The following is an 11,731-nucleotide window of genomic DNA, read 5'->3' as shown; positions in this document are numbered from 1 at the left end:
TAGTAGCCGCGTCCTGTAACGGGCTTCAACGGCTGCGAACCCGTTTCTCAAAGGAATCTTATTTGGGGGCATGATAAGTAGTTAAATGTATTGCAACTAATGTGGTGAGTACCGTTATCGTCTGGGACTGCAAGAAAGCTCATCCTATGTCCGTTTCGGTAATGCAGCTATAAAGTTTCAATAGAACTAACTTCTTGCTCGGAACTTGCGCGACGACGCCCGACGACACCACGGCGTGGAAGAACACCGCCAGTCGCACACAGGCCCGACGGCCCGATTTCTATCGTGGTTTCGGATTTGCGAGCCGGAGCGGTTGTGTCCCGGCGGCAACTTTCATTTACAGCGTTTTTCGCTGCTGTAGGGTGCAACCAGCGGTGTGGACTGTACGGCTCCTCTGTCAAAGGATTGCACGGTAAGTTCGAATGAACTTGAAATCTTTGTTGTGTCGAAAAGCTGTTCACCTGCGAATCACTGACGCCCGTGCACCTGCCTTTCAATAATCGCACGCTTCTTTGCTTTAGGTTAGTTTTCTAGGCCTCGTGCGAGTGCTTTTGTGACGGTCAATCGTTGACATACTTTCTGGGCATGCAACTGAACGGCTTAGCTTGCGCTATCGCCCTGGAAATTAAAATGTGTCGCCGAATCGCCGGCCAGTGCTACTCTGTACGAGCTACAACCCGCGACGGCTTTGCCACGTGCTTGAGCGTAGTAGCTCGTACTGAGAGCGATAGTATGTAGTTGATGTACTACTACCTGTAGCCCTGTGCGGGGGCGATTTACGTAGTGTGTCGTTAATGACGGCGTGCTCATATCTCCTGCGTATATCTCGCCACTGCTAATAACGCGCGCCAGCGCGGCTAGAGATGCCACCCGCGCCTCACACGGGCGTTAGATTAAGTGCCGCTGCTCAGGACGCGTTCGAATAACGCTGGAAATAAATTCGCAAGTTGGCTTCGGTCGTCACAGCATGATTATATGTTGGTGAGGCATCACCCACACTTTCCAACGCTGGCGGCGAACAAGGCGCTAGCTAATAAGGCTGCGCTACATCGACAAAGACGCCATTCTTACGGATCAGAGATGCCTTGTTGGTCGAAGACGCCCTGAGCAGCGGCGCGCCCGACGCATGTTCTCGATTACGGCGCTCCAGTAGACAGCGCGTATGGAAACGTGTATGGCATCTCTGGCCACTCGCTCGCTTGACCTGAGGCCTGTAATTCTCCGTTCTAGCGAGGCTCGAGGGGCTGCCTAAGCCACGGTGTGAGACAATATATTTTACAGATGCCCTGCAGAGAAATTGTGTATAATGGGTCACAATTCCAGTGGCAGTGAGTTTACGTGCCAGCATGCGCTAGAGGCAATGATGAGAAAGAGTTCTCATAAGTGAGGGCCGGTTAGCGGGTCGACCTGAGTGAACGCCAGTGAGCGTGAGTACATGTGAATTCAAATATGAATCGCGATTAATGTGAATTGAGTGTCTGAGGGAATGCAAGTGTGAGCGATAGTGTAACTTCCCGAGAGCTAGTTCAGTGTGATGGTGACTGTTACTGAGTATCCTAATTGAGTGTGAGTAAACTATTTGTAGTGCTGGTTTGTTGCTGCAGACGTGTACGTGAATGAGTATCTGTTTCTGAGAGTGTGAGTCAGTGTAATCCTTTGTTGAAAAAGTGCGAGTCAATATCATTTTTCCAAGTTTGCATAGCCGGAAGTAGGAGTGGATATGGCTGTGAATTAATTTTGTACTTCTCTGAGTAAAAGTGAACGCTGCTGAATGTGCATTGTGAGCATGATAGAAACATGAAACTTGTCTTTAATTAATAAAAGCACAGAAATATATATACTACAATATCATTTTCTGAAAACTGAGAAAACTGACATACAATTTCCTTCATTGCACCCAGCAATTTGCAGGTATAGCTGTACCCTGTGCTTTGAAATAATTTGATGAGAAATAATTTAAATATGCACTCTTATGGAACATTTTGTGTGAAGCATGTGCATTGAAGTGCTATAAAGCCTTTCAAGTGTTACGTTGGGTGTTTCCTTTCATAGTGCTCGAGTAGGTACATAGACATGAGTGTTAGCCTGGTCGAGGTGAGCGAGCACATGCCTGAACATTGTCCCCGTTTCATAGGATGCATAGCCACTATAACGGCATGCGTGCACTCGTCACTTATATTGTTCGTCGTTACTTAAAAAGGACTGTTAACTCTCTGAAACATGTACCCAAATTATCGTGCCAATGGAAAAAGATGTCTTAGCATAAAGTATAGAAATGCTTTTTTTTTTCGTTTTCTTTGCATGTTTTATAAATATGAACATTTCATTACTGGTTTAACTGATGATTCACACTACAAATAAATAGATAGGACTAATAATAATAATTATTGGACGTAAAAAATGTTTCCATAACACCTGTAACTGTGAGGTTATGAGGATATTGATAATGTAGTAATGACCTTACTATGTGCAATACCTTTCTATGATATATGAGACACCACTGCAAGAGGTGCAACAAAATTTTCCAATGATTGGAAGCGTTCTTTGAGCACACCTTGTACCATGAAGCATCATCAAGAGGTGTAGAATGCAGTGTTCCTGGCTGTGCGGCTGCATTAAAAAATTACAACATAATGCGAAGCCATATCGCAAGGTGTTATTCTCGACTGCCACCCTGTGGCCCAATCAACTTTCAAGCTTCAACCAAGCCATGCTCTGTTGAGGGCTGTGGGGAAAAAAATGGGCAGTAAAACAGCTTTAATGCGGCACCTTTAAGGAACACCCGACAGGGAGCGTGAGGACTGCTGTTTGTTGCCCAATTGATGGATGCTGTAGCAAACTGAGGACATGGACTTCACTGAAAAACCATCTTTCTGTATACCACAGGGAAAAAAGCAACGAGGCAGACGCAGCAAACATGCCTGAAAAGGAATGTGAAACGACCCCTTGTTGTAGCACCAACTTTGATGGGCAGACCAAGTTTCCTGCAGAGTTCAGACTGGAGACTGAACTGCCTTCTGATATTTTAGATTCTGAGTCCAGTGTTTCCAGCCGTGACTCCTTTCTTGAAAGCCTAGCAATGTTTACCCTGAAGCTTGAGTCAAAGTACCTGATTCCCAGCTCAGCTGTGCAGGATGTAGTTGAAGACATGAAGAGTCTGCACAGCATTTCACAAGAGCAGCTGAAGTGTGAATTGAAGACTCAGTTAATGCTTTCAAATTCTCCAGAAGAAGTGGATAGGGCACTAGAACTTTCCTTCAAGAACAGCAGCCTATCCACAGCATTGTCCTCTGAGGGTGCTCTCCGCTCAAGCTACATGAGGAACTTGTATTATACCAAGAAGCTTTATCACAACAGGTCAGTCGAAATACCTCTGGGGTTAGACTCTCGCAATGACATGCGGCATTACACTTATGTGCCAGTCAAAGAGACTCTTCGTTCCTTGCTGTCTCACCCTGACATAATGTTGAGGCTATCCTTCATCGTGGAGACAAACAAAAACGGGGTGTATCGTGAGTTCACAGATGGCTGTGCTTTTCAGAATCGTATGACTTCAAATGAAAATGTTGTTCACATTATTCCGTACCAGGATGCACTTGAAATTAACCCCCTTGGATCTGCTCGTGGATCAAAATGCTGGCTGTCTACCTAACGCTTGGAAGCCTACTGTGCTTCTTAAGGACTGTTGTTGATTCCCAGCAGTTAGTCTTACTTTACCGTGTGGCAGATTTCAAGAACTTTGGTTGCAGCAAGGTCTTTGAACGACTGATTAAGGACTTGCAAGACTTTGAAGAGGGCATCATGGTTGATGGCCGTCATTACATAGGGTTGTTGCTTTTATATACGGTGACAACCTAGGAAGCCATTGCATTGGTGGCTTTGTTGAGAACTTCAGCAGAGCCTCATACATCTGTCGGTTCTGCGTTACAACAATGCAAGACTTCAAAGATGACAAGCCAGCAGAGCTCAGAACTGTTTCATCCTACACTGAGGCCTTCACTCACGCAAAAGAAAATAAAGCTGACTTTATGGGTGTGAAGCATGACTCTCCATTCAACAAGCTCTCCAAGTTTCATGTTTGCCTTCCCGATCTTCCACCATGTCTTGGGCACGACCTATTTTGAAGGCGTTGTTGACTATGACCTTGCATTAATGATCAAGCACTTTGTGAAGACATTGAATTGGTTTTCCTACCACCACCTTAATACTACTATAGAGTCAAAATTTAAGTACAATCCGTGTCACCAGAAAAACAAGCCAGCACCAGTGAATTAGAAGGGCACAAGGCTTGGAGGTCAGGCAATGCAAAATTGCACACTTCTGTTACTTTTTCCAATAATGGTTGGCGACATGGTACAGGATGCAGGCAATAAAGTGTGGTGCCTCCTCTTGACCCTCCGGGAAATTGTTGCACTTGTAACGGCCACTGCTATTTCTGATGATCAGTTGTCATATTTGAGCCTTCTGATCAGTGATTATCTTTACCATTGAAGAAGGTTGCTTCTTACAGTTTCACTCCGCCCAAAGCACCATTATTTGTCTCGTTACCCTGAGCTAACTAGGCAGTTTGGACCACTTGTGTAGGTGTGGTCCCTTCGATTTGAAAGCAAACACAGCTACTTCAAGCATTGCATCAGAGCATCTGACTACTTCATTAACGTCACATAATCACTAGTACAGAAGCACCAGCTGTTCCAGTCCTATTTGCTAAAGGATGGCCTTTATGGTATGGTCCCTCTGTACTGTTCCGTGACCTAAGTCCTGCCTCGCAGATTGCCACTTGGGACAAAAGTTCGCACAGCACCATCCAAAGCAGCATGAAATGCGGCCTTCAAGAACCTTCAAGAAGTGTGGCACACTTTACAAGCCAGGCTGTTACCTCACGCTTGGTGGAGACCAGTACAACCTCAACTTTGGCAAGGTGCTGCACATAGTCGTCGAACGTGGCCATGATTCGAAGGAGCTCCATTATTTCTTGTGAGGAAAACTGCATCTACCTTTCTTCCAGATTTTAGGCTGTACAAGTTGATAGAGATGGATGGGGAACTACTTCTCTTGCCTGCCACACAGCTGAAGGACATTCACACGTATGCACCATACAAACTCCAGAGTTGCCTTGTCATCAGGCTTCAGACCTCACATTTGTAGGAGGATTATCAAGGTATGAGATAATTGTGTAAAAAAGCGTAGGTGGCAATCTTTATCAAACTTTTCTCCAGATTTGTTTAAATGGATCTAGGAATCGCCAGTTGAATGCAAAAACCATAGCACCTGCTGTTTCTTGAGTCGCTCAAAAAGTAACTTTTCACACGGTCTCTATATATGCAAAACATAAATGTCAAATTAAAATTTAATAATTAAATATATAAGGAAAGCAGCAACTGGGGCAATACTGTATTAAGGTATTGTGCGACACAGACATTATCTTATCAGACACATTAACAGCAAGCTCCAGATTAAGGAGCAAGCAATTTAATCAGGAATGGTAATAGAAATCATGGGTGACCTTCGTTAACATCATGAAAAATATAAACATGATTGTAAACTAAAGGCCACTCTACAAGCAATGTAAAGGAAAAGGATTGATGCAACCTTAAAAGCGAAAAGATTATGCTCTGGATCAGGAAACAAAGTAGAGTCAACACTACTCTAGTTGAAGTGAAACGGTAGAAATGGACTTGGTTGGGAAGGTAATGTGATGGCAGACAGCTGGCAGACCATCAGATTAAGAGAGTGTCCTCCGAAGGAAGGGAAACGAGGTCGACGAAGGCTGAAGATTAGGTGGAAAGATGTGATTAGAAAATTAGTAAGAATGGCCACACATAGTGCGGAATAGGGAAGGAGGGAGTGGAATAGGATAGGTTGTCGTCCTGCAGTGAACTCAGACAGGCTGATGATGATGAAAGTTCATTGGATGGAAGGGGAAAGGGGGGCAGGACATTTGAACATTTCCTTTGGATCTGCATCTGGTGAAGATGGTGAACATAATGGACATGGGTGGCATTGCATGTAAGAATATTTTTAGTATGTACATTTGTGATGTTGCAGAAGACTAAAAATACAGTAAAAATGTTGTACTATTGCACTAGGTTGCAGTCTGGCAAATGGCACAATGATTGCAACACAAAAGTCAAGAGGGAAACCCTGTGTTGAACCTCTCTTCCACCCTTCTATAGGTTTCCCCAATAATTATGTTCTGCTACCAAATTATGAGCTGGAAGGCAATTGAGAGCGTGGCGTGAAAATGCAATGCTGCTTCTTGGTGATACCAAGTCATGGGGATCTCGAGAGTTTTGGGCCTTACTCGACACATGTATGTTAAGAAATTAATTCATAGAGATAATATGAAAACAGGATTGATCTGTCAAACTTGATATTTTAAGCCGTAGATATATACAAGAAATTAACAAGAATATAACTGTTTGTAGGACATTTGTGTGAACAATTAAGCACCACTAAAGGCTCCCACATTTAATGCCCTCAAATCCATTTGCCCCCTTTTCCTCGCTACAGAGAAACTTTCAACCCTGGATACAGCAGTTATGTCGTGTAAACTAGATGTAGTTTGCCTGCAAGGTTTGAAGGTGGTCTTCGTCTCAATCCCGTCTACATAGAATAGTGACAAGCCAAGCCTGATGTTTCAAGCCAATAAAGACCATGTTTAGTCCGTTAACATTTCGTGTGTAGCCAGTAGGGCCGAGCATCAATTGATTAAAAATGTTGGATATTAGTCAACAAAATGGTCCGTCTTGTTGATGTGCACTAAACCTAAAAAAAGCTTATTCCACATTTATACGTTGCATTAGATAGTTGTTTTTGCTCTTACAGACATGCACCATGCATTTCACACAAATACAGAATAGGAGTTCAGTTGCAGTAGCAGATTTTGCTAGTATTTTCCTTCTATAAGAAGCTTCATATGCCAGAGCACATTTGAATTGCACCAGAAACGTTGGCAATGCGTTGAAATTCCTCAATTGTACAGTCTCGTTCACTCTTAGGGTGAACACGGCTCACCGTGGCCGCGCTCCGTGGGGCGCCAGTGCGTCCGGCGTGGCGGCGCATCGAAGCGAAGCGGCGCAGGCGCACACGGACCCGGGGGGAGGTGCTTCGCGTCATCTGCTACAGTGGTGGAGCGCACTGCCTCTTGCTTTGCTGTAAAGTACACTTCGCTAGACCCAGGTGACTGAGTGCCCGAGGCAGCATTGCGGAAAGGCGCACTTCACTAGCTGGAGCATTTTCCAGCTGTTTCAGTCTACAGCTTGTGAACAGCCTGCTAAATCAATATACAGAAACAGAAACAAGCTTCTCACCGCATAAATCACTTAGCATGTTTTTTATAAGTGATGAGGGTTAAAATACAGTCATTTTTTCGCGCTCTTTATTAGGCTGGGGCCCTTTTATTTTACTCTCACAGCACTTGGTGTAGTGCATACCGAGAAATCTATTAGACGCGCTCTTTTTGGTTGGAGTCATCATGTGATGAGCCTAGCGCTCCGTGTCGCGCATGTCTTGATGCTAGGACGAATTTGCTTGACTTAAGAAAACGACCAAAACCCGCTATAAATTTCACAAAAAGTTAGAGAGCGATTGTTCAATCACGCATCATCATGTTTGCCATGGATTTTACCATTAAGGAGGGCAATACTATTACTTCGACAGCAACTAAGAAGTCATATCCGCTGCTTCGCACTCTCTTATTGACGCGTTAATGTCGCTGGTAGGAGAGCATGGAGCGCTTTACGCGATGTAGGAAAGTGCTCTCCCCGGCACAGCAACTGATTTGGCGGCAATTTTAATCCCCCTTTTCCTCTTTCTACATCCTATTAAGAAACTAAATTCGTTCTTGTCACTGACGCGAGAAGTCGCATTCTCATTTAGAGGAATCGTCAGTTAATTATTTGGTTACGTTGGTTAGGTGAAGTAAAACATGTGGCGCCGACATTTTTTTGGTTGTTTGTTTTTTCTCCTTGGAGTCAATGCATGCTGCATGCGAATGCTGTTTCCGTCCGTTTCGAATAGGTAATTGGAGTGGAAAATCTATAATCTACATGTCTGCTTTCTAGCCTAAATTACGTCTTGCCGGGTAATTAAGTCGTTATTCGCTTCTATTTCATTTCAGAACTTCTGGATAAATTTGGAGATTAGGAGCAATTCATTTCTCTTTTTTTTTTTTTAGGGGGTAGGCGGGGGTGGGCTGGGCTGAGTGGGTAAAACCCAAATATAAATACGGCACAGGAACCCTTGCCGCGGACAAGCGATGCTGTTGCCGTTGTAGGGAAGTGGCCGTCCGTGTGTTGGACGAACGCGGCCACGATATTTAAACTGGCGGTCATCAGGCCGGCCTGGTGTCGTCTGCACAAAGCGTGCCGGTGGTCGGCAAACGGACTCGCCATTTGTAAAAGCTAAGCCAGGCCCAAGCCAGATTGCTGTGGGTCGGGCCAGTCTACTTTTTAACTGACCATGGGCGTCAGCCCGATCAACCGCCGAGCCCTCCCCCCACCCCCCGCCCTTGTTTTTTTGTTGCTGTTTTTTTTTTTGCTTAGGTCATACTACCCCATCCTAGCCTAATATGATGATGCGGTGCAGCCAACGACTACTCAACTGAGTGACCGGCCGCTCAGGAGTTAAAGATTCTGGGATGACTCGCCAAACCGAAAGGCACCAGGGGTGTTCCCGTTAAATGCATTTCCGTCGACTTGCATGATGAATTGCATTTTGTTCGGTTGCTGGTTGCCATGGCACTTCAATAAAAACGCTGTAACAGTGCAGGATAATTTCATTTCCCCGGTGCACTTTGGAAACTAGCCATGTCACGGGTACTGGAAAAAGAAAGACGACGCAATGTAGATACGTGCCTACAAAACTTCTCAACGCGTTATATCGGAGATGACCAAAAGGCCACTGAAAGCCGTAAATAGAATCGTCGAGGCTTACAAGAAGGATGGAAGAATTGCGGATGCTCCCCGTAAAGCCCGACAAAGAGTGACCATTGTTGCGGCAGCTGCTGTGAACCCGACCTCCACCGTTCGAGAAATTAAGAACAGCCTGAGGCTGCGTGGCGTCCCTGACACGGCTATGAAGCATCGCCTCTACGCCCCAGCCTAATAAAGAGCGCGGAAAAATGACTGTATTTTTACCCTCATCACTTATAAAAAACATGCTAAGTGATTTATGTGGTGAGAAGCTTGTTTCTGTTTCTGTATATTGATTTAGCAGGCTGTTAAACAGCTGGAAAATGCTCCAGCTAGTGAAGTGCGCCTTCCCGTTTCGGCCACTCAGTCACCTGGGTCTGGCGAAGTGTAGTTTACAGCAAAGCAAGAGGCGGCGCGCTACAGCGCTGTAGCAGACGACGCGAAGCGCCTCCCTTGGGTCCGTGGGCACCTGCGTCGCTTCGCTTCAATGCGCCGCCGCGCCGGACGCACTGGCGCCCCGCGGAGCGCGGCCACGGTGAGCCGCGTACACCCTAAGAGTGGGCGAGACTGTACATCTGTTTGGGCACTGGCTCTATGTATGAAAGAGTGAGATTGTGCTTAATACCCTGCAAAGTGTTGTATCATCACCACTGTGGTTTGAAATCAAGCACATCCTGACAAGTTCTCTGCCTTCTCACTTTCAGCAGAATACATATGTATAGCTGCACTTGAAATCCTGCTGTGACGAAAAGGTGGTGGTTTCAACACAGAAATTAAACTTGCTTGTATAAAGAATTACATGTATAATTTTAAGAGGACATGCTTGACTCATTAAGCACGGGTGACTCGCACCGATTAACCTGATTCAAATCTAATAGTGAATAAAGCTTTAGCCAATAATATGATAGGGTATCAATAAATCACCTAGCCCACGTAGTCAGCAGGCCCAAGCAGGCTTCTCTTTGCAATGCAGAATTATTCCGGGGCTGTTACTTTTCTAATTTTCTAATCCTTTGACGACATATCTTTTGGGGGAAGACAAGCTCCCAGTGATATCGGTAGAATGAAATAAGCCATCCTGGTTTGTCAAACAAGTGTGTAGCTTGAATTAGGGCTTAGCTTTTCATTGCGAAGATAAAATACATATGTTGCTGATTGGTTACAAGCATGAACCCCCGTTTTCAACCAACAAGGACGCAGCACCACCATTGCTCATGTAGAGTACCGACAAGGGGCTAACAATATTACATGTGTGCAATCCTTTCGACATTATTAACTTAACCATTGTGTAACAGGAACACTAGGGAGAGCATCTGCTTGCTGCCATGCCAAAGTGACATACACTGCAAAATTTCAATTTAATTGAGTTTGAAACTTCCTGCTGTGCTGACTTCATGCTGAGCTGGCTGATTGCAAATTCGACACCCAAGTGATGTCATTTAAGAAAATGAAAATCAATGCACACTTATTGCAGCTATAGGAATTGGAGTAGTATGCCTACTAAGCAGAAGAGCTTTTACAGCGAAGCTATATATGGCTAGGCAAAACCAAAATCTGTTTGTCCGATGGGCGCAGAAACTGTCATCAGCAATAGCTCGAGCGCCGTTGTCTTCTTCCACAGCTGGCACAACTCAGCGCAACTGCACGAATACACTCGTGCCAATTCTTGTGCGTTCGTCATCGTCTTCTTCCGCAGCTGGCTCCTTTGTGCAAAAAGCTATCAGCATCAACAATGGCTCAAGCATTGTATTGTTCCACAGCTGGCGTCGTTGCCTCCCATCATTCCAGAGTAGAATTTCACTTCTGTTGTCGTAATGGGGAGGCCGCGTTTATGGGGGTATGGGAATATGAGCCATTCTTTGTCTTACGTGACCAACAGATTTAACAACAGAGGTGATACGCTAATGTTTGTGCGTACCTATCCTCACGATGACCACCAATCAGGACAATAAATATGTTCGTACTTTGGTAAAAATTATGTCACCTCTGTGTCGTGCGCTAAACAGCTTCGCTGGTCACCCACCTTTACAGAGCGGAGTGGTTCATGATATTTTTTTTCTTGAGCGGTGGATTAACAGTAAGCCCACTTGTGTTTTTGGCGGTGCAGCGGTAATTGTGCAGTGGGCTGCTGCAATTTCACAGTGCAATTAGTTGAATCTTCATGCTCTGGCTTGGATAAGCAGCACTGTAATTTTGTTGTAATCTAATAGAAGCCATGTTACATGAAGAGTTGTGCCGGGTATGGATTAGCATCAATTTATAGTACTAGGTGGCAATCTGAAGGGGTGAGCTGAAGGTACTAAATGATGCCAAGTTTGGGATGGCCTGACATGCCTGCTGCTCATCTTTAGAAGCTCCTAAGAAATGTGCCTTGTGTTAGTGTTAGTTTTTGTTACGTTTATTTATACTTTAGTGTTTGGTATACAAAGTGCAGACTACAAACGTGAATGATTTCATTTGAGCTCTCAGGGCTGTGCGATTGGTGTTTTTTGTGCAGGATAAGGAGGTTCATGTGCTCGCCCCTTCGTAGATTTCTGAATGTAGCTAAAACTCACCTGTGGCAAAGCCTGAAAATTGTGTGCATTTTATTTCTGTGTACAAGGTAATAAATACTCTATGCTGCTTGCAGGTCTATCTACTTGATGGAACAGAGGTTGATGAAGAGGCTTTCAGCTGCTTGGCTGAATCCGTTGAGATTGGCACTCATACGTTCACTGTGTGCAATGGATTTCAGGCAAGTCTATTCAAACATCACTACTTTTACTGAAAGGGCGCACATGCTGATTTCAGGCACACTTTGTATGCTAGATGTTATG

At 44.8% G+C, this 11,731-nt stretch overlaps 1 protein-coding gene across 23 annotated transcripts in view; it reads left to right on the top strand.

The window, feature by feature from the left end:
* The first annotated feature begins 6 nt into the window (after window positions 1-6).
* LOC139053569 (uncharacterized) overlaps window positions 7-11,731 on the top strand; it is a 49,370-nt gene continuing 37,645 nt past the window's right edge. For 12 of the 23 annotated variants that reach the window (XR_011510578.1, XR_011510577.1, XR_011510581.1 and 9 more), the window contains exons 1-5: window positions 7-104; window positions 168-412; window positions 4,773-4,921; window positions 5,016-5,161; window positions 11,545-11,649. The gene's annotated coding sequence lies outside the window, so the exon portion shown is untranslated. Of the gene's footprint in view, window positions 413-658; window positions 1,428-4,772; window positions 4,978-5,008; window positions 5,162-11,544; window positions 11,650-11,731 lie in introns of those variants that run through there. The other 11 variants (XR_011510585.1, XR_011510584.1, XR_011510586.1 and 8 more) reach the window with 7 other exon arrangements.

This window comes from Dermacentor albipictus, unplaced genomic scaffold (genome assembly GCF_038994185.2).
Source record: "Dermacentor albipictus isolate Rhodes 1998 colony unplaced genomic scaffold, USDA_Dalb.pri_finalv2 scaffold_158, whole genome shotgun sequence".
Lineage (NCBI taxonomy): Eukaryota > Metazoa > Arthropoda > Arachnida > Ixodida > Ixodidae > Dermacentor > Dermacentor albipictus.
The sequence above is the reverse complement of the archived record's forward strand: the minus strand, read 5'-3'. Positions and strand labels throughout refer to the sequence as shown.